The sequence below is a fragment of the Tenrec ecaudatus genome, chromosome 2, assembly GCF_050624435.1.
Source record: "Tenrec ecaudatus isolate mTenEca1 chromosome 2, mTenEca1.hap1, whole genome shotgun sequence".
NCBI lineage: Eukaryota > Metazoa > Chordata > Mammalia > Afrosoricida > Tenrecidae > Tenrec > Tenrec ecaudatus.
In genome coordinates, this window is record NC_134531.1 from 232,771,333 (window position 1) to 232,798,930 (window position 27,598).

At 41.7% G+C, this 27,598-nt stretch overlaps 1 pseudogene; it reads left to right on the forward strand.

Moving 5' to 3' along the window:
* The first annotated feature begins 2,160 nt into the window (after positions 1-2,160).
* Positions 2,161-27,598, forward strand: part of LOC142440552 (1,25-dihydroxyvitamin D(3) 24-hydroxylase, mitochondrial pseudogene) — a 124,399-nt pseudogene continuing 98,961 nt past the window's right edge.

Consider the following 27,598-nt stretch of genomic DNA (forward strand, 5'->3'; position numbering starts at 1 on the left):
CATATTTTGGTGACAGGACTTTGAGGCCATAATATTAACACTGAAATTTGTCACTGTTGACATCTCAACCTAATGTCTTATTTTTATGAAGTAGGAAAATGATTGTAATTATCTTTATACATTTTAAGTTAGTATAGCAATTAATCTAACTTCCTTCGGATGTGTTAAAATATTCTCCTGATAATTAAGTTTGTTAGGATGCTAATACTTACATGGTTATTTTTGGGTGTTTGGAAAAATATTGTGCACATGTTCTTTTTAACATTTATCTTCATAAATTGGTGAACAACAATGTCCCTTCTCCCGTTTTTTCATGGGCACACGGAAAGATATTTCTAGTGTCTTTTTTAGTCAGTGTGATTATTTGATATAACCAACTGAACAATCCATTGCCATCAAGTCCGTACTGACTCATAGTGATGCTCTATAGGGCTTCTGAGGCTTTTGCAAATCTTTGCAGAAGCAGACAGCCTCATCTTTGTCCCACAGAGCAGCCAGTGGGTTTGAAGCTCGGAACTTCAGGTTAGCAGTCCAACACTTATCTGGCAGCACCACGCAGGCTCTGGCCATTTGGTAGTTCCACAAAAGGGAATGAGAGAGGAGTGGCTGTGGGATGCGTCTGTGTTGGGGGCCTTTCACTGAGCAGGTGTACTGCTTCTGTGCTGTTTCCTTCCCTCTGAGCCTTAATCTTGCTTTCATAAACCAGTCTTTTTTGAACTACAAAATCATAGAAACATTTATTAAAAAAATATAAAAATATGAAGCTATTGTTTTTCAACACATCCACTATCTAGTTCGATGGATGTTACCATTTCTCTGTAAGCAATGTTTTCATCTCTCTAACCTCCCCTTCATGCATGAATATGAAAGTTGGACATTGAATAAGGAAGATCGAAAAGGAATCAATGGGTTTGAATTGTGGTGCTGGTGAAGAAGACTGAGAGTACCATGGACTACCAAAGAACAAACAGCCAGAGAACTGCTTAGAAGTACAGTCAGAGGACTCCTTAGAGACAAGGATGTTGAGACTTCACCTCAATGCTTTGGACGTGTTGTCAGGAGAGACTAGCCTCTGGAGAAGGATGTCATGCTTGGTAAAATAGAGGGGCAGTGAAAGAAGGTAAGGCCCCACATAAGACAGATTGGCACAGTGGCTGCAACTATTTTAAGGATGGTGCAGGACCGGGCAGAGTTTCATTCTGTTGTGCACAGGGGGTTGCTATGGCTTGGAACTGACTCAATGGCACCTTACAGTAAACCCAACAACAACCCTTCCCTGAGGAATTATGTGTGCTTTGACATATACCACACCAACATGGAAGTTCGGCTATTCTCGAGGGACCCAAATTGGGCTTCTCTTCAATGTTCTTTGGGTATTGGGCACAACAATATATCTGAAGGGCCAAGATCAGGGTTGTAGGGTCAATGGGGTAATGAATATTTCTCATTGAAATTCTCACAGGACAGGTCTAATAGGAACAAGTGCATTGTTGTGATGGGAGAAAAAAATTCCTTGGACCAATGTTGTTGGCCTTTCTCTCACAAATAATGGTCTCCATTGGATTGAAAGGTCTTCATAATAAATCCACAGGGTGGCATCAGTGGCAGGTCTACAGCCTTTCCCCACCACTTTCTGGACTTCAGCCACAGTTTCTTCATTTAGTGACGTTAACAGTCTCCCTTCTCTTGGCTCATCTTTGAATTTTTCTGACCTTCCTTAAATGCTTGTGCAATCAATTCTTGTTTTGTATGGAGACATTATTCCTGCAAACATTTTGCAAAGCTTTAACGCCTTGGGAAGATGTCCATTTGAGTTTTGTTTAACATTCATTTTTAGCTCTGGTCTCAATTTGTTTTCCCTTATGGCACAAGAAGCATTTGTTAAGGTGTCCAAATAAGCCTAAGACAGGTCTACTATTGAGAAAACTTGCTTTCAGCCATTCACTGATGGCAGCAACATCTTTAAGCATGTTTTTTTTAAAAAACAGTTTTATTGGCACATCATCCGCATGTCACACAATCCATAGTTCAATCGCATTAAGAAGAATTAAACAATCATTACTGCAATGAAATTTAAATCTCTTCTTCTTTCCATACTCATTGCTAAGAGATTCCCATTTCTCTGCTGCTTTTCCCACCATACCTCCAAGTCTTTGTGATATGGACAGTGACATGCGACTCCAGAAAATGGCGGAGTCCTGGAAGGAAGAGCGTCGAGCGCTGGCTCCCTGCGGGGAGGAGGATGCCCGGGAGCCGGGTGCCCTTATTTGTAGTACCACTGCTCTTCTCAGGGGCCCTCAGGGGCTTCTGACTCAAAGTGGCCCATGAGAAGCACGGAAGCACTGCTTGTGCCGTCCTCACAGTGACTGCTATGCTTGAGTTCAGGGTTGTAGCCACTGCATCGGGGCATCGATCCAGGTCCTCCTGGATCCATCTGGATCCTCCTGGATGCAGATGGGCCTCTTCTTTTTCACCAACCCTTCATTTGACCAAGCGTGATGCTCTTCTCTAGGACATTCTTTCCTGCTCTTTTCTACTAACCTGCCTGAGGTATGTCAGACTAAGTTTCGCCTTCTAAAGAACATTCTGATTGTACTTCCTAGACAGATTTATCTGATTTTCAGGCATTCCAGGATCCTTTCAATAGTTTTTTCCAGCAGCCTTTGAAATGTATCATTTTTTTCTCCGGTCTTCCTTATTTATTGTATAACTTGCACATGCATACCAGATGGATAAGGCATACCTTAATGCTCAAAGTGACATCTTTTTCTTTAACATTAAATTTTTTTTTACAGATTTGCCCAGTGCAATATATCATTTGGTTTCTTGACAGCTGCTTTTATGAGCATTGATTATGGATTCAAGCAAGTTGAAATCCTTGACAACCTCAATTATTTTCCTACATATTATGATGTTTTGTGTTGGTCTAGATGCGAGAAGTTTGAGTTTATGTTTTACATTGAGTTGTAATTTACACTCTGGTCCTCCTCCGCGTGTACTTCAGTTACCCTTGGTTTTCAGCCACCAAGGCTGTGTCATCTGCATAGCACTGCAAATAATAGAAATTCCAACACTTAATTCTGTTCATGTGGAATCTGTAATGCTCTACAACAGTGGTTCTCAAACTGTGGGTCGCGACCCCTTTGGGGATCAAACGACCCTTTCATAGGTGTTGCCCAATTCATAGCAGTAGTAAGATTACAGTTATGAAATATCATTGAAAATAATGTTATGGTTGGGGGTCACCACAACATGAGGAACTGGATGAAAGGGTTGCGGCATTAGGAAGGTTGAGATCCACTGCTCTAGAAGCTGTCATTAAACACAGCAAGAGAATAAACGTGGTTTAAAAACATGTATAAGTTGTACAGCAGTGTTGTACTCTTCTGCTGTACCTATGTTATTCCATCTAGATGCTGAGTGAATAATCCAAGAAGCTGTCCTTTATGAAGAAGAAAGTGATATCAAGATTGGAGGAAAGCTCAAAAACAAAGTAGGATAGATAGACAGACTAACACAGGAATAAGACAGGAAGACTTTTTGGGGGAGGTCGGGCATGTTGGTGGGATTCTTCCCTTCCATGCAGGGGGATTGGATATCCTTTGATTCTTGACCAATGTACCTCTTTCACAGCAACAGCCTCTGTCAGTGGGAGCTTTAGTGCGGCTATGGTGCTCAACACGTTTCTTTAGTCTCCAGCAAAGATGGCCTGGGAAGAAAAGCACGCTGATGTCCTCCTAAAAGTCAGTCAGTGGAAACCCTTTGATCCAAGCTGTAGCCCATCATAGAATAGAGCATAGAATTGAGCACTTTTTCTTTCTGTAATCTGGGGCCTGTTTGGTAGCAATTAACAACAGGGTTCTTTCTGTTGCAGCAGCTTATCCTAAATTCACAGTGTGGTATGCTTAATATACTATGATTTAATCTGAATTATTTTAAGTGGGTTCTTTTTGATTCCACGCCTACTTTGTCTTTTTGCAGATCTGGCTTTGATGATTTCTCTCTCCCCGTTTTTTGGGGCTACAACTTCTGGTTCATACACTAGTAGGCAAGCTGCTATTTAAATCTTATTTCCTATCATGCGTGATAGGAGAATCTCTGGCAGTATTTCTATCTGCCTGCTTATGCTTTTCTGCTAGGCTTGCTTAATGTACTGATTTGCACAGTGGGATGAGTTAGAAAACATATTTTAAATCTCAATGCTGAGATTCTGCTGAACAGAGCAAACATTGTGAAAAAGCACTGACATGCGCAAAAGCTGTCAATTCTCCACACCCTGCATTGTAAAAGCTCTTGTTAAAAAACCGCGGATGGCAGAATGCAGGTTGTGTTTATGAAAAGTCATCTTTCTATGGACCACAAGTAGTACATCTGATGCCAATGCCTAAAATAATGTACATGCTTAACATTAGCCATTTTAGGAAATTATCACACATTTGACCAAATGCATAACTATTTTTATTAATAAATCATTTTTATTCAGGGCTCTTACAGCATTTATAACAATCCATACATCAATTGTATCAAATACATTTGTACATATATTGCCATAATTTTCAAAACATTTTCTTTCTGATTGAGCCCTTGGTATCCACTCCTCTTTTTTCCCTCCTTCTCCCACCCTCATGCATCACAGATAAACTATAAATTATTATTATTTTCTTATCTTTATACCAATCACTGTCTCCCTTCACCCATGTTTCTGTTGTTCATCACCCTGAGGAGGTGTGTGTTGTATGTTGATCACTGTAGTCAGTTCCCCGTTTCCCTCCCTTATCCCCCCACCATCACCCTACCCTCATGGTATCGCTGCTCCCATTATTGTTCATGAGGGGTTTATCTGTCCTGAATTCCGTGTTTCGAGAGCTATTATCTGTATGAGTATAAGGTAGAACTGAGGTCATGATAGTGGTGGGGGTGGGGGTGGGGTGGGGGGAGCGTTAAAGAACCAGAGCAGTGCTGTGGGCTCCGTTGGTGTTATGCTGACTCTGGCTGACTCATTCTTTTCTTGTGACCCTTTTGTGGGGAATGTTATACTCTGTTTTGGTATGGGACCTTCAGTGCAATAGTTGGAAACTAAAGGAAAAGGGTTCGTTCCTCAGCAACTATTGTTGATTTTCCTCTCAGGGTTAGAATCCTGAGACAGTTTCCAGAGTCCAGAGACTTTTTATATCATATGCCATAGAACCATACTGAGAGTATCTCAAATCATTGAGATCAGATAGTAATTTCTGCTTTTACATAGACTAAAGCCTATGTAACAAAGACTCCCTTGTATATATTATTTCCATCCCTAAAAGTCATCTTTACATAAATTATCTGGCAGATAGGATTATGAAAATGTGTAAGAGAGTGAAATCAGCTCGGCATGAATGTTGCAAAGCGCAGGGAAGTGGGGCCTAGTGATGAAGGTGCATCAGAGCTTGGGTTTCTGAGCACTGAATTTGCAGTAGGCTCTGGTTCACAGTAGGAGCCCTGGTGGTGTTGTGGTTATGTTTTGAGCTGTGAGCCGTATGTATGGGCAGCAGCTTGAAACCTCTAGCAGCTCCACGGGAGGAAGACTTGGCTTTTCAGCATTGACTCAATAGCAGTGAGGCTGGAGTTTATGGGTCACAGGAGAATCTCAAGATCCACATAAATTAACCAACAGCGAGAAGAGCTTTGTCCTCAGGGAGAGTGCATTAGAAAATCAATTACTGTCAGTGCCCTAATGGGTCCTTGGAGAAGCAGCATAGGCCCTAGACCAGTGGTTCTCAACCTGTGGGTCGAATGACCCTTTCACAGGGTCACCTATGACCATCGGAAAACACATATTCCCAATGGTCTAGGAACAGACACACCGTTCCTCTAAACGTCTCCAGGTAGGTCCATCCCCATAGGAGTACCTGGTGTGATGACATCATTGCACCAATGCCATCACAAACACCTATGTATGTGACAGGGTTGGCGCCATACACATGTTTAGACAGCAGCTACTGTGTTGAAAGCAACAGGATTGGTGGTAAAATGACACTTCATGAGTTTTAATTACTGGGTAAATGTAAAAGCTTGTACGATAGAATCATCAACTACTGCAATATATATATATATATATATATATATATATATATATCTGTACCATGTGAACATAATTTGGAGGCTGATATGTCCTATTTATATTCAGCTGTGGTTGATGTGAATACTGCCCCCTTGTGATAGAAACAGGTATGTAAAAAATAACAAGGAATGATCCATCATAGGAAACTTTAATGAACTGTATTGACTGAACTATGCCATGTATCATCTTTTGTATTATTAAAGTGATTGTTATATATTATTTTCATTAGCAAACCATCCTTTGACAATGGATCATGTAGAGAAGAACATTAAGAAAAGGAAATATGAGGATTTTTACACTGTGGTTTTAGCTCAATAATTACAGCGGAATTGAGAAATCGCAATGTGCTATTTGTTGTGAAATTCTATCAGCCGAATCTCCAAAGCCGAAAAACTAAAACGCCATTTTGATAGCAAGCATCCGAGCTGTGCTGGCAAGGATACCAACTATTTTAGAAGCAAAGCTGATGGACTCAAGAAAACCAGACTTGACACTGGTGGCAAGTTCCGCAAATAAAACGTAGCAGCTGCTGAAGCTTCATATTTGGTGGGACTCAGAATCACCAGAGCTATGAAACTTCATTCCATTGCTGAGGATTTACTGTTGCCAGTGGCAACATTGAACATTGTTCAAGTTATGATTAGAGATAAATTTGTTATAACTACCTTATATAATGACACAGTATGCAGAAGAATAGATGACATGTCCGCTGCTATTCTTGATCAGGTAATCCAGGAAATTAAATCTGCTCCACTTCCTATATATAGCATTCAGCTTAGCTTGATGAATCTGCAGACATTGCAACCTGTTCACAGTTTACCGGTTTACGTGAGGTCTATTAATGAGGGCGACTTTAAAGATGAGTTTCTTTTTGCAATCCTCTTGAAATGACAAGTGCTTCACATGGTGTATTTGACACAGTCTGTTCATTTCTGAAAGAAAATAAAATCTCTTGGGAAAAGGTTTGTGGTGTTTTCACAGATCCAGCTATGCTAGGATGTCGATCTAGATTTCAATGTTTGGTACTGAATGAGTTACCAAAAATCATCAGAACTCACTGTATGATTCATTGGCAAATATTAGCAATGAAGATGCTGCCACAAAAGTTACAAGAAGTAATGAAAAGTGTCATAAGTTGTCAATTTTGTAAAGGTGAGCACGTTAAACAGTCTACTGTTTTTGCAACTGTGCAACATGTTGGATGCACCAAATAATGCTCTGCTATTTCACACTGACATGAGATGGTTGTCTAGAGGAAAAGTTTTAAAATGTGTTTTTGAGCTTTGTTATGTACACAAAATGTTTTTTAATCAGAAAGCAAGACTGCAATTTGAAGCACTTTTCAAGAATCAAAGTGAACTACAGAAAATAGCTTACTTGGTTGACATCTTTGCCATCTTGAATGAGTTAGATTGATCACTGCAAGGACCAAATGCAACATGCGTTGGTTTGTCTGAAAAGATCTGATTACTCCAAATGAAAAAAAATAGGATGATAATAGAAATTTACATGTTGCCTACATTATCTGCTTTCTTTGAGGAAAATGACATTGAACCAGACAAAAGGAATACAATGATAATTTCTGTGAAAGAACACTTGCACCTGCTTGTAGACAAAATTTCATCATACTTTCCAAATCTACTTAACACCCCATTTGCACTTACCAGAAGCCCATTCACAATCAAAGTTGAAGATGTTCCTGAGACGGCACAAGAGGAGTTCACTGAACTTATTAGCAGTGACACAGTGGGAACTGATTTCTCTACAATGCCACTTACAAAACTCTGGTCAAGTGTTTGCAGTCATACCCTGTTCTGTCTGAGACTGTGTTGCTCCTTCTTCTCCCATGGCTTTTCATGTATACTGTTGCAAAATGTAGCAATGGCGTTCACAGGTGTTATATTAAGACTGTTACCCACGTTACACCATGTGTTGAGGCAAAATTTCATTTATTTGTAATTAGGAATAAATATTTCGCATTATATAATTACATATTGTTTTTGCGATTAATCACTATGGTTTAGTTATATACAATTTGTAACAATGACAATACATCTTCCATATCAGATATTTACATTATGATTAATAACAGTAGCAAAATTACAGTTATGAATTAGCAATGAAAGTAATTTTATGGTTGGGGGTCACCACAGCATGAGGAACTGTTTTAAAGGGTTGAGGCATTAGGAAGGTTGACAACCACCTACTTAGACCTGCCTGGGTGTGCCCTCAGTGGACATTGAAGTACTCGGTTACATGGTCTTAAGTCATACCCTTACTATCTTGCTTGGAGGGCTTTGGACTAATCTTAGAAACTCACCTGTCTAGCAGAGTGTACGTGTCCTGATCATGGTCTCATCCTCAATTCTGTAGTCCTGCCTGCACCTCTGATGCATAGACCTGCCACCACTCTTGCTTTCATGGCAGTTGGTTTTGCCCTCCCAGCTCCTTTCACAATCTCCCAATCTCTGCAAACACTTGGGCTCCATTACCACCTCACACTAATGGCTTCTCCTGTGCATGATGTGTCTTTATCTTGTCTGTTTCAGTTTGAAACTTAATAAGTGCTCGTAATTGTATCTGAAATTCAGAGTCTCTTTTGCACCCTGAAAAAGAAGTCACTCATGTGAAGTAAGAATAAATATAACATGAAAAACCTCTTACATTTTGTTACATTTGACTCTTTGAACAAAGCCAACACACTGGAGTAATTTGAAGCAGAAAGAACATTTTGTAGCTTGCTTAAAAACAAAACAAAAACCCACCAAATGCATCCGATTGCTTTTGCGTCAGTTCAGACTCATGACAAATCCCATACTCGAGGGCTTTGTGCCAGGTGCCCCTGGATGAACTCACACTTCAGCCTATTGGTCAAAGCAGTCAGAGGATGAACCGCACCACCAGGGGGTTCTCTAGTTCACTTAGGACAAAATGGGATTAAAATTCAGGTTTCCTTTATTCTACCTCTCTGAACACTTGCACTGTCTTCTTTTTCTCACGTTATGGTCTTCCTCTTCCTAGTCCTCTCTAATCATTAGAGTCAGAGCACAGGAGAGATATTTCTCTTCTTGGCTCTTTCCTTTGGAATTTTGGGGATTTTGCAAGACCCAATGATCTATGGATCAATTACTACATGGCTGGAAGGCTATCAATTCCCAGATGAATAAAGAAATGGAGAGTTTGGTAAACAACTTTGTTTGCATTTAGTAGTCCAGCATGGATGGATCACCCCATAAGACTGGAGTAAAGAAGAAAACCTGGGGAAAAAATCCTAAAATTGTTCTCTTGAGGGAAGAAAATTGAAGCGGCAGTATCATAGCATTCAAGGAAATATCTACTTTAATATTCTTATTGTTGTAAACAGATATAGGGCACAGCACTTGGCAGTTCAACATTTTTGCATGTACACTTAAGTGACATGAGTTACACTGATCATGTACAACCCTCACCACGATCGGTTGCCATGTTTTCATCACCAACAACAGGAACTCAGTGGCAAGTGCCCCTTTATTCTGATTATTAATATTTTTTAAAATAAAGAGAATGCTACAACCCCCCCTAGTTTAGTTTATTAGTTACTTATTAAAAACCCTTTCCCCATAATACCCAAGTTAGTGATATTAAGCTTAAAATTTTAAATTTGGATTTGAAAGAGAGACTTTATCTTTGTCTATCCCTAGTTAATTTCATTATTGAATCGTCTCTCGCCTAAGGAAGTAGCTTATTTCCTAGGGCTTATGTCCATGGGAAGGAGGCTTGGATATGCACATTTCTCAGGGTCACCGGAGGTTTTAAGGTCTTGATGGCATTCTCAGGCAATGTGGCCAGGGGAAAGCCCTGTAGATGGAAACTCCAAGACCATTAAAGCACTGCCTAGGGCACCCAGTCTACAAATGCCCATTGCTTCACCTGTTACCTTGAATAAGGGTCCAGGCTGGCTTGTAACTGTTTCAGAGATGAAGTTGATTCAAGAAACTCTATGTCTACTCTGCAAGTGAGAGACAGGAGGAAACAGAGGGGTTTGCTACCTCCAATTTGCTTTAAAAAGTACAGTGAAATCAAACAAGTTAAACTGTGGTAGGAAGACTGGGCTTTTTACTCCAGTGAAAAGTCACAGTGTTGCAAACTCACACGGGCAGTTCTACCCTGTCCTATAGTGTCACTGTGAGGCAGGATCGACTCAATGACAGTGAGTGACTGATGTGACAGAAACAGTGGGTTTTTCAATGATCACACAAAACAGTGATGTATACCTACATTTCTCCAGGGATTATCAGACCACCATCCCCAGAAGCCTCATACGCCATTCTTTATCTAAATTACGGATGTAAAAAGGAATTTTTAAAAACATTTTATTAGGGGCTCATACAACTCTTATCACAATCCATACATCAATTGTATAAAGCACATCTGTACATTCTTTGCCCTAATCATTTTCTTTCTTTTTTCTTTTTTTACATTTTATTAGGGGCTCATACAACTCTTATCACAATCCACACATATACATACATCAATTGTATAAAGCACATCCATACATTCTTTGCCCTAATCACTCTCAAAGCATTTGCGTTCCACTTAAGCCCTCTTCATCAGGTCCTCTTTTTTTCCCCTCCCTCCCCACTCACCACTTCCTCATGAGCCCTTGATAATTTATAGATTGTTATTTTGTCATATCTTGCCCTATCTGGAGTCTCCCTTCCCCCCTTCTCTGCCGTCCATCTCCCAGGGAGGAGGTCACATGTGGATCCTTGTAATCAGTTCCCCCTTTCCAACCCACTCACCCTCCAATCTCCCAGCATTGCCCCTCACACCCCTGGTCCTGAAGGTATCATCTACCCTGGATTCCCTGTGCCTTCAGCTCCCATATGCACCAGTGTACAACCTCTGCCCTATCTAGTCCTGCAAGGTAGAATATGGATCATGGTAGTTGGGGGGAGGAAGCATCCAGGATCTGGGGGAAAGCTGTGTTCTTCATCTGTACTACATCGCACCCTGACTGACCCATCTCCTCTCCTAAACCCCTGTATGAGGGGATCTCCAGTGGTGGACATTTGGGCCTCAGGTCTCCACTCTGCACTTCCCCCTTCATTCACTATGGTATATATATATATACACACACATATACATACACATATATATATATTTTGCATGATGCCTTATACCTGGTCCCTTTGGCACCTTGTGATCGCACCGGCTGGTGTGCTTCTTCCATGTGGGCTTTATTGCTTCTGAGCTAGATGGCCGCTTGTTCACCTTCAAGCCTTTAAGACTCCAGACACTATCTCTTTTGATAGCTGGGCACCATCAGCTTTCTTCACCACATTTGCTTATGCACCCGTTTATCTTCAGCGATCGTATCATGGAGGTGTGCAGCCAATGATATGATTTTTTTTCTTTGATGCCTGATAACTGATCCCTTCGGGACCAGTTGATCACACAGGCTGGTGTGCTTCTTCCATGTGGGCTTTGTTGCTTCTGAACTAGATGGCCACTTGTTTATCTTCAAGCCTTTAAGACCCCAGTCACTATCTCTTTTGATAGCCGGGCACCATCAGCTTTCTTCACCACATTTACTTGTTCACCCACTTTGGCTTCAGCAGTTGTGTCGGGAGGGTGAGCATCGTAGAGTGCCAATTTAATAAAAGAAAGTATTCATGCATTGAGGGAGTGTTTGAGTAGAGGCCCAAGGTCGTTCTGCCACCTTAATACTAAACCTATAAATATAGACAGATAGATCTATTTCCCCATCCTCATATATATATATTTGCATGTATATGTCTTTGTCCAGACCTCCATAAATGCCCCTTGACTCTCAGCTCCTTCCTCCATCTCCCTTGACTTTCCTCTTGCCCCACTACCATACTCTGTCCCCACCTGGGCTACAGCTATACCTCTTCTCTCCTCAACCTTACCCTTGATCATTCCCCACCAGGCCTGCCACTCCCCCCTCACTACAATTTTGGGTCCTATGTTGTTCCCTTGTCCCTGTGTTTGTTAACATCACTTTCTTACCCCCATACCCCCCACCCCCACCCCAAGTCCCCCGGAACTGTCGGTCCCGTTGTTTTTCCTCCAGATAGTTCATCCAGCCTGTCCTATTCAGACAGACCTGTGGAGACACTAACATGCATGAAAACAAGACAGAAGAAAACAAAGCAACAGTATACAACCAGACAACAAAACAACAAAAACAAACCACTGACAAAGAACAAAACAAAACACTTTACAAAAGAAAAGCTTGTTGTTAGTTCAAGGATCATTTGCTGACCCTTAGGAGCATTTTCCAGTCCAGTCTGTTGGGGCACCACGCCCTAGCTCCAAAGTCTACTTTCAGCATTCCCTGGGGACCTTGCCACTCCATTCCCTTGCTGTTCCACTGCACTCCCCCAGTGCTTTGCCTTGGTGTGGTGGGATCAGGTCAGGTGCAATTCCCACACTGTGTCTCCGGTGCTGTCCCCTGTATTGCCCTTAGTCACTGAGGGACATCATGTCTCATAGTGGGGCCAGCCATGTTGTTCTCTCTGTGGACTGGCTGCTCTACTCAGGAACATCATCCTCACAGCCTGGTGGGCCAGGCTGTGTTCCACTCTCTCCTCCTGCCCCTTCATCTGCTCCCGTGTGCTCTGATCAGATATGCCCATCTCCGAAGCTGCAGAATCAATGTCATCCTTTGAAACAAATTCTTTTCGGGGGATGGGCAGGAATCCACTTAATTTTTGGTGCTGGGGCCAGCATCCCAGACCTCTCCACTGGTTCCCTACTCCATGCCGGGCCAGTGCTGCAAGGTGTGAATGCAAAAAGGAATTGTTTACTGCAAGAGAGAGGGCTATTACACTTTGGATTTCCAACCCCCCAAAATCTTAAATTTTGTTATGTCTCTGGCTAACTCTCCACGTCCCTGACCCTTCCTCCTCTCATATACAACAGGGCATCCAATTGGATGGATAAAGTAATGCTGTTTGGGTTCAACATAATCAATAACTTTTTAATACCACCTATCTAAAATTGGTTTTTTTGAACTTCAGACTTTAAAAGGTCAGCAAATGAGTTGAACTAGTTAGGATTCCTTTAGGAACAATGGAAAGATACGTCTTTTCAAAGTGGCCCATCGTTTGAGAAGGTTTGTTGATGCCTATAATGGGAAGTCAGAACTTTTGAAGGTCCACTCTCTCTAGCTGTTTTCTTGTCTCTGTCTGTCTACTTATGCCATGACCGAAAGGGACTCTGCAGCTTTGAGACAATGCATGACAAAACTCAAAGGAAGCCTGCGAGAGCCTCTGCTCCACTATTCCCAGCAGAGATGGCTCTTTCCCACTATAGATAGCACACGTGTCATACTTGTTTCAATGTCAGCTGGGCAAGTCCCCCATTGCTGCTCTTTATTTCTATAAGTGTTATTGACTTCAATTGCAGATCTAGCATAACCAAATGGTTTCACTTAAGATGATCTGATAAAAATGTCACATGCGACTGTTGAGTTAATGTGCTATCAGTACCACGTCTTAATGCAAACGACACAGCCTTTTATGCTTGTTTGCCAGCAGCCGGAGTTCCGTACCCACCCAGGTGTTCTGTGTAAACAAGTTAAATTTTTTTGCAGTAATATGTTAAAAATTTGGCACAGAAGCATCTCTTAGGAAAATACCTCCTAAGGGAGAGATTGAATAGTTGGCAATCATAAAAGGCATGGTGTGAAAATGCAGCATAAAATCCATAGAAACAAATGTATATTTTCAATTGTTCATAGTCTGAGTACCAGGGACTATGAAACTCATGGCTTGATCTCTTGGCCGTAGCTTATTATACAATCATGACCAATATAGACATTTCTAAACTCGTTTTATACACACATGCAGTAGATGAAAGAAAGTGAATAGAATGAAGAACATGAATAGAGAGATATGATTCACCTCTAATATGGGAGAACAGGAGAATGAGGCTAAAATTCACTTATGGAATGGCATGAGACACCTGTAGTATATACATGGGCATTCTATGTCAGAATTTTTTTTTAATTTCCTCATTCTCACACACAATGTGTATGGACATGATACTTCTGTAGGCACATTGCTTCTGACATAATAGATTACTCTGAATTTGAACATCTATGATGAATAATGGTTTCTAGAACAAGGGAGTGAACTGAGGGGCGGATTCATCCCTGGAGCTGATTTGGAGTGGTGGTGACACACAAGAAGCTTGGGGAAAAAAGAGTCATCTCCATTGAATGCCTACGCTTACTGAAAATTAACTAGACATACCACGCATAAAGGATATTTTTTAAAGCAATCAGGCACACATTAGAAGCCTGTGAGAAAGACCCAAGGCTTGGGCATGTTTGGTTAAAGAACCCAAATCTTGGGAATGTTCAGAATAAATCTAGGGGACATGAGCATTAGAAACCAGCAATACCATGTCACAGACACACACTAATACACAGCCACTAAAACTCTGGGATACTCTTGACCATGTCTACCGAGTGGGGGTGGAGCCTGGGAAGGGATAAAAGCAGGAACATGTCCCTGCACATCCTCCTTTCAAGGCATTTTTTTGTGGTTCTTCACAGGATGCTCCACATAAGTTCCCACGCTCCTGGCATGGGCGTGGACTCTAGTGTGGCTCCCTGTGAGGCCCTAAATGATGTCCAGGGACAAAAGCATACTGCCCCAGACTTCCTTTTCAGTCATCAAAGCTTGTTTGGACTTACACCAATGCTTCTTCATATGATATTTTTCAGTGTAGAGAATCAGGAACGAGAAAACCATCCCCAAACTTAACACTCAATTTCTTTTGAACCACTGAGGTATGTGAGAAAATGAGCATAAAGCACGGGACCCACAACTATTAGTTAACTAGATTTAGGGACAGGAGGGGTTGTCCCCCCAATGCCGCCAAGGCCCATATACAGGGGTTGGAAATAAATCAAGCAGCCTTTGGACACCTATGGGAAAAGCCAAACTGAGCATGCACAGACTAGAACCTGCTAGGTTCAGATAAAGTCAATATCTAGGGCACACCTAACTTAGCTACATCGCAGGGGAGGGCCTGAACTCAGCCCATGGGGTCAACCAATACCTTCAACCATGCCTCCCCGAGCCAGGGGACAGAATAGAATAAAGGCAGGAAACAGCCCTGCATGCTCCCTTGGCACCCCTTCTTGGCCTGCTGCCAGACTGATTTGCTCTTCCCTCACTCAGGGGCATGCTGGAAGGAGGGTCTCTAGCATGCAGGGCATGTACCGCAGACTGCTATCTCCTCAGGGCCCACTCATGGCTCACTCTGGGGTCCACCTGCACTTGGCCTCCTGGCCTCTGGGGATTCCCCAATTCTGCACATGTGGGTGCTCTTTTCCACGTGGATATTTTGTGCCCAGCTTTGAACCCCAGTGCGGCTTTTGCGTGGCTTGGCCCGCTTTCCAGAAATAGCATGTATCCTTTGAGACTGTAACACCTGGAACTTTTCCTGTCCCTCGTACAAACTCTTGGATGACAAAACGTGAATTCGGCAGGGATTCTTTCAGCGTGTGAAGCTAAGAACCTAGGTGTAACCCACTCAAGAAACCTAATATCATGAGCATGGGGAAATTTGTTGAGAATGATTGAAACAATGGGGTGAAACATACATGTGGCTGTATCCTTATTCATAGTATGAGGGGCCCACCACACTTACTGCCTTCACATTCATTCACTCTCATAAGTGACCCTATGAGACAGTAAATCTTGATGGTAGCAAACCCCGAGTTTTCTCTGCGGGAGCAGTTTGTGGATTTGAGTAACGTACCGTGTGGTTAACAGACCAATGCTTTGGCCATTACACCACCGGGGCGCAGTGAAAGGTGAAAGTTTACAGAACACCACAGGGGCTGCTGTAATGTGTAACACATGCTACAGTACTGGCGGCATGGTAAACCCACCGTCTTCCCTTCCTAAATATTTATGTCTAAAGACTTTATCTGTGAAAAGTTGGAAAAGAATTTTTTTCTTTTATCTTTACTGGCCATTTGTGTATACTGGTCACATTTTAGTGTATTGTTTCATTGCTCTTACTATTTTTAGATTGATTTAGATATTATAGCTACTTTTTTATTATTGTCATAAAACCTCTCACACACACAACCAGAAATTACTTCAAAAGCAATCATGTATGTAATGAATCTACTCCTATTTCACATGATGGGGAGATCTTGTTTCACATACTTTGGGCCTGATGTTAGAAGAGACTGGCTCCTGGAAAAAGACATTCCACTAGATACACGAGGAAGATGTTCAAGGAGAGGGATGTACACTCAAATCTGGTGATTATGAGGATGGCACAGGCCTGGGCAGTGTTTCCTCCTGTTGCACAAGTGTCACTATTAGTTGGCAGAACTTATGGCATCTGAAATAATTAAGGTTTATTGCGCCAACCTGGCTGACAAACACATGTGGGGTTAGCTGAAGGGCGGAGAGATAAATGGCTCGGTGTGCCTTGCCTTTCTAGCTCTCAGCTCTCTTGCTCTCTGATGGTCAGAGGTGGGTGCAGCTACCTTTGCCAGTTCCCTGCTTTAGCTGGCAAGGCTCACTTCCTGTGAGACATCCCTGAGGAGAAGCCACATGGACCTATCCTGATGCAGCCCTGGGTGCTGGAGCAGCCGTGTGGAGACCCCTGCCAGCGCTGAGATGCTTACACACTTACTGATGCAGCTTTCCTCCTGCAGTCGGCTTCATTGTGTGTGTTTTCTGAGATTGAGGAGGACTTTGTAGATCGGTGTCAGACATATGGGCTAGTGTTGGACTTAAGGGCTTGAACAGCACTGGATTGGTATGATTTCTGAATGTACACTTATCCTTTACATAAAACTCTCTCATATATATATATATATATATATGAATCTGTGGATTTTTTTCTCTAGTCTACCCAGACCAACACTGTACCTAACAGTAGCAGCGGCAACAACAAACAACATTTAACATGTGAGAGTGATGTTCATTTCTTTCTTTCTGTTTTCTGTCCTTCTTACTGCTCTCCATTCTTCTTTTCTTCCATCCTCCCTTTTCTTTATTGCTTCATGCTCTTTTTCTATATTAACCCAAACAAACCTCTCTTATGTTGACTTGATTTTGACTCATAGTGACCCTGTGGGACAGTCATGGCACAGCTTCCTAGGCTTCCCAAGGCTATAATCTCTATGGGAGCAGACTGCCCCATCTTTAACTCATGAAACAACTATTGGGTTTGACCCACCCACCTTTTAGTTAGTAGCTGAGTACCTTAACAACTGATGTGCAGAACTCCTTTTTATGTTAAATACTATTTATTTAGATGCTGTATTTGTGGTGGTAGTTAAAATAAAAACAAACAAGCCCATCCCCATGGAATCTATTCTGTCTCTCCATGACATCAAGTGTCTTGTATTAGACTTCTCCAAAGGGGCTTCTTGGCTGTGTAAAGGCTATGTAAGGGAGCAGATCTCACCATGCCTTTAAGTGGGCGTAAACATTATGTTTATGTTGCTTACCAACCATCTCTTTATTTTGACTTATTCTAAAGTTCATCCTAAATATCTCATTAAAATATATATATATATGGGATATTTTCTTAGTTCTTTAATGTAAGAATGTCTTGACAGCCTCCTATCATGAATGACAGTTTCACAGGACATGCTGTTCTTTAAGCAAAGTCAACAGTTGTGGGGGGAGGTCAGATGCTTTGCAGGCATCCTCCCTGAGGAAAATCAGCTACCAGACTGCTGTCTCCCCCACCACTGGATAGGCCTGCTCCCTGCTGCTCGGGACAATGGATTACTTCTCCTTAAGGCTTGCGACCATTAGCTTGGTTCCTATAGGTGGAGTTCACACCTACTTATAATGGTGCCTATAGAGAGAGATCCATAGAACAGGTCAAAGTTAAGCTGCCATCCTAAAATCTAGGATCTGCCCATCTTGTTACATGTATACCCCCAACCCCTCCTCTTCCTATTGCATGTATATCCCTAGACCATCCCCTTCCATTGCTGTATAACTGATAGTGCAACCCCTTCCTGTGATGTATGTCTTTACCTGTAATCAGTGGGCTTGCAAGCCCCCAAAAGGGAGATAGGCCTGGGTTAGCAATAGAGAGCTCCCACTCACTCGGCTCCTTCTCTCCTCTCCCATCCTTGCTCCCTTGTTTCCTTGCCCTCCTTCCCTTCCCCCTCTCTCCACGTGGACCATCTAGCGGGGCTGAGGTGAGCATGCTACGATGAAATGTGTCCGACTCCATTATTGCAATCTCTCTTTTATCTCTCGTGCTCTCGATGACTTTAATATAATAATACTTATATCTCTCAACCGTACAAGTGTGCTTACTGAACCTGCGATTAGTGGTGGGGGGCTGGCACCCCCACCTCAAACCACAAACAGCGATCGTGACTTTATAGATACTGAGCAGTTTGTTTTTGACCCATAGAACCTCACAGGGAGTGATGACATCAATACGACTCTTTTGGGGTTTGCTTTTCTGCAGGAATGTCTTTAGTTTGTTTTATTTTCTCTTTCTTCTTGTAATCACTGAGGCTTGTATTTTTTTATTTCTCATTAATTTTGTCTAGCATTCAAGCAACACCTTTTTTCATCCAAACACAATTCTTTCAGCTCAGCGACTCACCTTCCTTTAGATTTTCATTGTTGTTTCTCCTCCATCTTCTATGGAACCCTTTTCTCTCCCAAATCATTGCTGTGGAATTCTTATGATAAACACAAGGGCCCACCAAGATGAGTCTTCAAACTTGCCATGCTATTTTTACTTACTACATTGCTCCCTTCACCTTTTCCTTCTCAATTCTGTAACTATTCCTTGGGTAGACTACGCCATCTCTCTGCTTTCTGTAGCAACCCATCTGCTTCTCACTGCCACTACTGATTAATATTTGGAAACATAATTTTCATCTGGAAGCAATTTTTCCTTGTCTATAGTTTAGATATACTACCCTTTACAATTTCGTACACAAAAAAGAAGAGGTTTTGCCTATTTGTCTCAAGAAGGTTGTCTTACAAGTGGAAATTAGTTGTGATGCTTCATTTCACTCTCCATGTTTAAGTAAATTTAGACAGATTTAGACTCATTTAGCATTTCCCTCATCCATTTAATTTTACAGGAGATGTATATTTATTCACTATTAAGAATTGAAATGATTCTTGTCTGAGAAATGTGGGGCCCTATTTAAAACTTTGAGAGTCAGAGACCAAGAAAATACATATGTATGCTTAATTTAGTTTAATTTCTTTTTTTCATATTTGATTGGAGTTGTCTGGGACGGGAAGCAGAACCCTGCCACCCAAGGCATTTATAAGTCAGAAAACTTCATTCTGATTGGATTTCAAGTGCTTTCAATGGCTGCCCGCGTATGTTTCCTAGGGCTTCCACAGCCAAGTGCACAAAGTGGGTGGCTTTAAGCAATGCAATTTTATTATGTAACAGTTCTGGAGGCTAGTAATCCAAATTCAGGGTGTCAGGAGGCCGACGTTTTCTTTCAAGGAAGACCCCTTTTCATGTCTCTTAGCATCTGATAACCATGTAGTTCGTGGCTTGCAGCAGCAGCAGCAGCAGCAGTAGCAGCAACAGCAGCAGCAGCAGCAGCAGCAGCAGCAGCAGCAGCAGCAGCAGCAGCAGCAGCAGCAGCAGCTCCACCATCCCCTGGTCCAGTCTCCTCTATCTCTGGCTCTTCTCCTCTTGTACAGGGCAACACTCAAATGGAATTAGGCAGCATGGCTTCCCATTAACCTAAGTGATAACATCTTCAAAGATTGCATTTCATAGGCACCAAGTCTCAAACACACACATATTTTTTTGAGGGCGGGGGCACAATTCAATCCATTTTAGGATTCAAAGTTAACTCCAGCAGCATCAAACTCTTCTCCCTGGCACCAGCACATTGCGTGTGGTAAATCATCTACAACACACACAATCTGGGAGGGATTGCTGTGGCATGCTACTTAGTCAACTTTTTTTATCCTTTCCAAAGTCTCTCTTGCCATTGCAACTTCTCTCGCAGTGCCTAATTCATCGCTTTGAATGTTGACTCAAGCTGAATTCCTACCCACTTACACTCCAGGCTAACTTCTTTGCATTTGGTAAACCTCAGGCTGGCCGTCCTCCCCACCCTCCGTATAATTTTATTGATATAAAATTTACATATCATACATTTCCATGGTTAAGTCACTTTTAAAAAGAGTTGTATATACATCATCACAGTCAGTTCCAGTGCTCCTCACCTCCCACATTCATTATTTGCTCCTCAATTCCTCTCACCACATCCACAGTAAACCATTGAATCAGCTATTGTCTTTATGCCTCCACTCCTGTGCTTCATGTACTCAGAAACCAAGCAGAAATAAGAAAACACAAAATGAAGCAGAAAGAAAAAAAAGTAAAGATAAAAGATAAAGGTAAAGAGCAAACCCTGAGGGCAATATTCTGACTCAAAGCAGCCGGTGCACAGAGAGGATCACAGGGCTGGCCCCATCATGAGACAAGATGTCTCCCACTGACCCATAGCTCTATGGGGGATAGCACTGGGGTCATGGTGCAGGAGATGTGCTCGATCCGACCCCACCACATCTTGGTAAATCACCAGGGATGTGCAGCACAGCAGCAGGGGGAGCAAAGCAACCATGTCCCCAAGGAGTGTCAAAGGTGGACTTTGGGGCCAGGCATGACACCCCAGCAGACACGACTGGAAAATATTCCTAAAGGTGTATGAGGACTTTGATTTTTTTGCTGTTGTTTTTAATTTTTTGTTTTGTTTTAGTGGTTGTGGTTTTGTTTTTCTTTTCTTGTTATGTTTAGCTTTTTACTTTGTTTTTGCGTGTATTATTGTATCTGCATGTCTATCTAGAAAGATAGGTGGGATGAACAGTCCAAAGGGGAGAACACTGGGACCGACAGTTGTGGGGGACATGGGAGAAGGGGAGGTGGATAAATGGCAGGGGGGTGCCAACAAACCCAGGGACAAGGGAAGAGCAAGTGATCGAAAATAGATGGAGAGGAGGGCATAAATTGCTTGGGGGGGAGGGGCTTGATCAAGGGCAATGTAGCTGAGAGGAATTACTGAAACCCCAATGAAAGCTGAAGATGATAGCGGGACAAGGGGAAGTAAAAGGAAATAGAGGAAAGAAATGGGAGGCAAAGGACATTTATGGAAGTCTAAATGCAGGCATATATATGTAAATACACTTATATGTAATGATAGGAGAATAGATCTATGTACATATATATTTATTTATAAAGTACTACGGCAGCAGATGGACATTAGGCCTCCACTCAAACACTCCATCAACACAAGAACACTTTGTTCTACTAAGCAGGCACTCTGTGATGCTCACCATCCCTGATACAATCGCTGAAGACAAAATGGGTGCATAAGCAAATGTGGTGAAGAAAGCTGATGGTCCCTGGATATCAAAAGGTACGGCATCTGGCATCTTAAAGACTTGAAGATAAACAAGCGCCATCTAGCTGAGAAGCAACAAACCCCACATGGAAGAAGTGCACTGACCTGTGTGATCATAAGGTGTCGATGGGATCAAAGACCCCAAACAAAACAAAATCATATTGATGTGAATGAAGGGGAGGGCAGAGTGGAGACCCAAAGCCCCTCAGTAGTCAATTGGATATACCTTATCAGAAGGGCCACAAGGAAGAGATGAGCCAGTCAAGGTGAGCAAAGCACTGAAGAAACACAGAACTTTCCATTTGTTCTTTAAGGCTTCCTCCCCACCACACCCCTACCCAACTATCATGACCTTAATTGTATCTTACAAATCTGACTAGACCAGAATATGTACACTGGTGCAGATAAGAGCTCATAAGACAGAGAACCTGGGACAGATAACCACCTCAGGACCAATAAGGAAAGTAGCAAAACTAGGAGGGTAAGGGAAAGGGTGGGGGAGAAAGGGGAAACCGATCACAATGATCAACTTATGGGTCCTGCTCAAGGACACAGACAACAGAAAAGTGGGTGAAGGGAAACAGTGGTTGGTATAAGACATTAAAAAAAAGAATTAGTAAGGGTTCATGGGGAAGGGAGGGAAGAATGAGGAGCTGATACCAAGGGCTCAAGTAGAAAGAAAATATTTTGAAAAGGATGATGGCAACATATGTACAGATGTGCTTGATACAATGGGTATATGTATGGATTGTGATAAGAGCTGTAAAAGCCCCAATAAAATAAAATTTAAAAAGAAAGCAAAGAGCAAGAAAGAAAAGGCAACCAGCAATATTAAAATAAGCTAGAGAGACAATTTCTGTTGTGGCACAAGAGAGAAATATTTAAATTCATGTTGGGTCAAGACTGAGGTCAATTGACTAAGTATCCTGTTATACTGTAGTCCCATCCCCATAATCAAGTTTTCAGTAATCTCTGTCTACTAGAAAAGCTATCTGAACTCATGACCTTGGCCAGAGTGGATCTTCCAGAGGCTTAATCCAAATTGGGAATCTGCAGATAGATTTTGGGCTCCCGCTCTCCTACAAGCTGGTTGTTAGCACAGATACATTTCTCAGGCTGGCCTTTCTCTCAATTTGATCAGAGACCAAAATCCAAAGAAACTTACCGATGTTGAATCAATTCTGACTCACAGAAACCACGTAGTAGATGTTACTGAAGCATCTGGGCTCTGTATACCACTGTTTATTTTTATTGGTGAGATTTGTGAATTATGGAAATTTATTTTGTTATTTCTTTCATTGATAAGATATTTTTCTTTGGTTATCTTTGGGTCTGAGTTGTGTGTGTGTGTGTGTGTGGCTCCTGGACCACTATATTCAATTGAGTCCCCTCTTGGTAAATATGTTTGTAGGGACAAGTCTAGACTTTACCATGATTTTGGCCTGTAATTGTTAAAAGACATTATTAAAATATCATTTTATTTTTAACGGCATTTTAAACTATATGAACTATATTTTCAAAATTCTCAGTCTTACTATTTTTGTTTGCTTTCTGTTGTACTAACTTGTGCAGAGAAAGGTTGCAAGAGTTAGATTATCTTGTAATTCTTAAATGTTCTGAGATAATTTCTAATTCAGGCGATGACTGAATTGTATAACTCTGCTTTCCTACAGAAAAGAAAAAACAAAAACCCCAACTAGCCTCTAGATAAATATTGTTTAGAAGATTCTTAGTCTTCTCTGCTCCTGGTTTTTCCTTTTCCAGCTCATTATAAAGCTCCACTTCAAAGGAACCTCTTCTGTTGGGGTGAAGCTAGCACAGCAGGCAGAAACACAGAGCTGCTATCTAATTGTTTTAAGCCTGTTACATAAGACAGGATGAGGGTATTAAGAACAAAGTTTCAAAGACATAAACTTTTAGCTTCTACCATTTAAGACAAGAAATTAATCAAATTTATTGTTTAGAACATACATCTTCTACTAGAAATTAGGAAGTTCTTGAAGAAGTAGTTCCAATAAAATAGTATTTTCATTTATTTGAACATTTTTGTTTAATTGTTTACTTGTCCTCAGAAGAACATTAACGAAAATCTACTTCAGGGGATCAAATATTTCATGTTTCCTCCACTCTTCAGACTTGATTTTTCTTTTCAGTCATTTAAAGTTTCTGGTGGTGATGAGAGATGAGGATATTGATCTTTATAATTTGCCTTGTTTGACTAAAAGTCCAATTACCATGCTAAATAGCTTGTGTTATTGCATTTTAGCATACTCCTTGAATCAGAACAAACCAAAGTTAATTTTTTCCTCTTAAGTGTTGACTCGTTTTCCATGTAGTGATTTCACAGACTGTAATCAGAGTTTTCAGAGAAAATAGGGATAGAATAACTTCTCAGTATCTTGATCTTTCAGAGTTGTGGAACAATCCGTATGCGGTATTGGCATAGCTTTGGCTCATGGCTAATAATCCATGTCCCGGTGGTGATGATGATGATGGCATTGATTAGAAGAGGGGGAGGAGGAGAAGCAGGAGATGGTGATCATGATGCCCAGGTGATGACCATGATGAGACTGGCATGAGAGTAGAGGCACATCTTCTCCCAGGCCTTCAGGTTACTGAGCTGTTTGAGAATATGTCTTTCGGAAAAAACGGATTTGCTGTTCACTTATTTACAAGATGCACTGAAAAGGTTTCTATTACCCTCAACTTGTCTTTTCTTCTTCCATATCCTACTCTTTTTCTAGTTCTTTCTCATATACCTCTCGTGATAAGGTAGTCTAAATTTAAATACTGAAGTACTTCCATATTTTTGTTTAGGATTTTGTGTAGAAAAAGCTCTCAGACCATCAGGGATTTCTGCCCCTTTGGCAGTAGGGTGGCTGTAGAGATTGGCCATGCCAGCAGTGTGGCACATTATGTGGGTGACTTTTTAAGAGCAGTTTTTCTTCAGCTGAATGGTGGTAGCTCTGGCGGATTTCTCCACTTGACGAGGTTTTCCTTGTGATTTAGCCTGTCAAATAATATCAATATAAATTTCATTTTAAAAGCAATACAATTTCAAGCCTAACATACTAGTTTTGATTTGGTTGCTTATAAAAGGTGTTCTATTATCTGTGCATAACCAGATAATACCTTCCAAATTCTGCAGTGTTGTTCCACTCCTGCTCATACCTCCTTCTTCTTCCGAAATATGAGTGTTTTCTAAAGGAAGCCTCTGACTTTCTCCTCCTTTCTGATGCTTCTCTTAGTGCTCACAGATGTGCTTTCATCACAGGTGGAACGGCGACCATCGTCCTTTCTGCGCTCCTCTTTTACTACTCGTACGCACCTGCAATGTTCAAAATGATAACGACCATCATGAAGCTCACTGTAGTGATTTATTTATAGCCGCAGTCTTTGTTACTTCCATCGAATGGCTGGGTGGGACCATGGATCTTTAGTGTTCTTCTCTTTGACTGTTGGTCTGGGTCAGAGAAGGTGGTGGAAATGCTGATAGAATTATATGCATCAGTTGTGAGTGCTTGTTAGCAGGGGTAGTTGTAATTGAGACATCTTGGCATTTGAATACAGTGTTTGGTCAATTTTGCCATCTTGCTGGGTACGAAATGAGCTATCTTATTTGTGGGAAAGGAGAATCTTACTACATCAAGAAAGAGGAACCAGGAATGAAGTAGGCTTTCAGACTCCAAGATGCCCTCCTCCAGTCAGGGATATGATATGGTCTCACTGCCAAGAAGCCAATTCTGACTCATTACGACGCTGTAGAACAGGGAAGAATGACTGCGTTTGGGTGTCTGAGACTTAGCAAACTGATGGAAATGTTGCCAGTACAAATCCACAGATTTCAGATGAATCAAGTGTTTTCAGCAGGGTTGAGAAGACCTCCGAGATGAGCTAAGAGAGGGACGATTGTCAACACTGACAAATGAAAAATGGAGGCTGAAGTCCAGGAACTCGTGGAAGAAGACCACCGCAGTGATATCTACTGAGGTTGGAGCTCCGCAGATTGCAGCCTTTCCATTTCAAGTGAGCATTCTGGCCTCAGCGAGACTTTGGCTCTGTGAGTATGAAGATGATTGATGGAGCAATCATAACTGAGTACTAGTCCTGGGTTTACCAATATCATCTCGAGAGCAAGGCCCAGTTCAAATGGTGGCGTCCAAAGCGATCTGCTGAACCAGGAATGTTGAGCCAGACTGCTCAGCTCTGAAGGTTATAGCAACGGCCTTTAGGACTGCAAAGAGGGTAGTCTTAATAGATTTTCTCAAACAGCATGGGAAGATCACGGGAGCTCTTGTAAAGACGTTTTAAGAAAATTGAAAACAGCATCAGTGAAATAAAGATGATGAAATTTACACTAAAGATTTTTTTTCCCACAAGACAATGTACTTGCTCAATCTTTGAGAGAAGCAAGGGCCATCCTATATTAGAAAACCTTAGACTGCAGACCTGTAGACTTTCCACTCTTTCGACTTCTTGTTGTTCTCCAAAGTCCAAAGCCATTTGGAGGGACTGTGATTTGAATCTCTTGAGAATCCTAACACTTCTGTTCAATGTATTGTAAATCAAAGAATGAGGCATTCTTTTGTAAATGGCTAGCGAGATGGAAATACAACCTTCAGAAGTATATAAAATCTACCTGGAGAGTGTGTTGATAAATGATAACTTCATGTTTTGTGTGCTCAGGGTTGTATTCTTTCCCCATACTTATTCAATCTGTATGCTGAGCAAATAATCTGAGAAGGTGGATTAACTTGAACACTTAGTGGTAAAGATCAAAGACTATAGCCTTCTGTATGGATTATAATTCAAGTAAGGACAACAACAACAACCCTCACAATTGGACCAATAAACAAAATCATAGTTCATGGATAAAAGATTGAGGTTGTCAAGGATTTACTTGTCCTTGGATCCAATCAATATTCCTGGACTCAAACCAAACTCAGTGCTGTGGAGTTGAGCCCACCTTACAGTGACCCGATTAAAGGAGAGAATTGCCCCAGGAGGCTTTGGATATGACACATTTATATAGCAGTAAACAGCCTCGTCTTTGTCCTGCAGAGCGGCCATGTGATTTCAAAATCAAACAGCCAATTGCACTGGTAAAATCTGCTGCACAGACCTCTTTAAAGTGTTAGAGTCAAGGTGTCACTTTGAGAACAAGGTGCCCCTGACTCAAGTCCTGGTATTTTCAATCTTCTGATATGCTTACAAAAGCTCGACAAGGACTAGGGAGATGATGGGTTTGAATAATGGGGCAGGTGAAGGATCTGGCAAGAGCACGAGCTGACAAAGGAACACACGCATCTATCTTGGAGGAAGTACAGCTGGAACGCTCCTCAGAAACACTTACTTTGACACATTACCTGAAAGGACTGGCATTTGAAGAAAGATGTCACGCTTGGTGAGGTAGAGGGTCAGTGAAAGGTGGAAGGTCCTCAGGGAGATATATTGGCATTGCTGCCGTACAACGTGCTCAGGCATGGAACGGTGTTGAGGATGGCACTGGACCCGGCAGTGTTCCATTCTTTTGCACAGAGGGATTCTATGAGTGGGAACTGACTTAAGAGTAGCTAGTAACAATAGCAACATGATTTCGTAGCAATACTTTGTGACGTGTGTGCGTGTGTGTAGATAGAAAGTAAGTTGGAACATTTAGCCTCGTCCCCTGCTAACAAGTTGATTTTGACTTTATAGTGACTACAGCACTGAGTAGAAGTTCCCCATTGGGTCCCCATGGCTGTAATCTTTACAGAAGCTGACTGCCATGGCTTTTTAATTTTATTAAAAAATCATTTTATTGAGGGCTCTTATAACAATCCATACAGCAATTGTATCAAGCACATTTGTTGCCATCATAATTCTCAGAATATTTTCTTTCTACTTGAATCCTTAGTATCAGTTCCTCATTTTTCCCTCCCTCTCCCTCACTCCCTCCCTCATGAACCCTTGATAATTTATTTAAAATTTTTATCATGTCTTTCCCTGACTGAGGTCTCATCTTCACCCACTTTTCTAATGTCCTTCCCCTTGGGAAAGGGTTATATGTAGATCACTGTGACCAGTTCCCCCTTTCTGCCTTCCACCTTCCC